Genomic DNA, 2,207 nt, shown 5'->3' on the forward strand with positions numbered 1-2,207 from the left:
GTTTGATTGACATTTGTACTTCAAAAGAATAACTTTTGAAGAACAGAGTTAAATAAGAATATGAACTACTATACATAGGAGCTATGTAACTCTAGGGTTTACTATTGAGTTCATTTGGTTATACTAATAGAAACTAGTTGGGTTCTTAAATAGAATGGGTTTCTATATAGCAAGTATTGGTAAGTTTATTGCTATGGTTTCTTCTAAGCATCATATCAAAGGATGGTTATTTAAGATGGTTCTATAAATTAGCTATTAGGGTTTACTATGGTTTCACAATTTCTTTACTAAATAGTCTCTAATGGTTTCTAAGCTAAGTGGTTTATCATTTACTAAGTAGGGTTGAGTGGGATAGGAACATGTGTTGTGAATTATTACACAAGGTTGATACTAGGGTTCATAATTATAGTTCTACTAAATTATGATGATTAAGGTTGATCCTAATGGTATGGTATATAGTAATGAGGATCAATGGTACTAATTCAATTAACAAGTTAGGGTTTATACTTAGGTGATACTAGTGAATCATGTAGGTTTTAATTAAGAATAGGAACATGAAATGATAATCTCATGTGACTTGGTTTTTATGCTAGTGGATCATAAGCATGCATTCAATTGGTTACCTATCAAGGTTCTACAAGTAAAGTTGAAATTCACATGATCACATGTGATAAGCAGCTAGGGTTTTAGGGTTAAAGCATTTTCAAATGATCACATGAAATAATGTGATCAAGGTCTTACTCAAATTGAAACTAGGGTTTCTAAATTATGGTACAACTCCCAAAATGCTAATTGATAAATAGAGTTGTGGTTACTAATTACTTTGAATCAAAATTAGTAATGGTTTAACATTTTATTAATTTTCCATAAGAATTAATAATTAGGGTAACTCCTATTTAGGTTTAATTAAGAATCAGGGTTTAATAATTGTTATTAGGTTTAAAGTATTTAATTTGTTAACTTAAGAATGTTTAAGTAAATAAGTTTTGATTTACCAAAATAATATTGACTTATAATATTTTCTTGAGTTATTACTTATTTAAAGAAAATAGAAAATAGTAATTTGCAAATTAGGGTTTATGAATTACCACTAACAATTAAGTTAAGGCAATTATGGTAAATAAAATTAATCCTAACATTTTACTTAGTTACCGAATAACTAATATTTAATTTTGAAATTTCACTAATTATTGAATTCGAATTATATTTTGAATAAATGAAATGGCATAATTAATAAGATTAAAAATAAGTGAATTTTTATTTTGACACACATTTTTGTTTTGTATTTTATTTGAATAGAGTTTATTCTTGTGAGCATTTTGATATATTATTTATATTTTTCTGAGTTGAATTGAAATTTCTATGATTTTGGAAAGTTTCAGACATTTTCTGGAATTTGAAATAAAGTGAAAATGCTAAAGATACCGATCTAACCCTACTCCCACCCACTGACTCGTGGGGTCGATGATCGGGTCCATTGCCACGCGGGCAACGACCAAGTCAAAATGACCACTGGGTCCCCACGGCCACGTCACCCTACCGGCGGCTTAACGCCGGCGAGGCGGGGCACGACGGAGACGCCGTTTTAAGGCCTCCCGGGACGGGCCATCGGCGGCATTCGATTCACCGCAACATCCCGAGCAAGATAGTGGTGATGGTTTTCACGGGGAGTCACCGGAGCGTCGACGGCGAGAGGAACTGCGGCGGTGAACTCCGGCCAATATGCGAAAATAAGCTACGTGACGGCGAGAAGAGGCCAATTAGGGATCTATGGATGCGCAATCTTACGCTGAAGCTTCAGGCGTGGTCGACTCCGGCGATTGTCGACGGAGTTGATGGCGATTGACGAACTCCCGGCGAACCCGACGGAAAGGGAACGCCGAAATTCTTCCTCGACTTGGCTTCCCCCGATGCTCTACTCCTCCAGACGACTCTACTCGATCAGGCGCGTCGATCGAGCTACTGCACGGACCCTGGGATGCCCTCCATCGACGGCGTCATGGAGTTCGCCGGCGACAGTGAGTGGAAGAACACGCGAAATAGAGGATGTCTGAGAAGCAATGGATGGGCGGCGAGGTACTAGAGTTTCACAACGGAGCTACTGGTGGTTTTATAGCGTGAGGGGAGCTCTACAGCGGTGATGCGGTGGCGGAGACGGCCGGGATGCGTCGGTGAGAGGGTGAATGATTTGGGCACGAATCGGGACG

This window comes from Lolium rigidum, chromosome 2 (assembly GCF_022539505.1).
Source record: "Lolium rigidum isolate FL_2022 chromosome 2, APGP_CSIRO_Lrig_0.1, whole genome shotgun sequence".
Lineage (NCBI taxonomy): Eukaryota > Viridiplantae > Streptophyta > Magnoliopsida > Poales > Poaceae > Lolium > Lolium rigidum.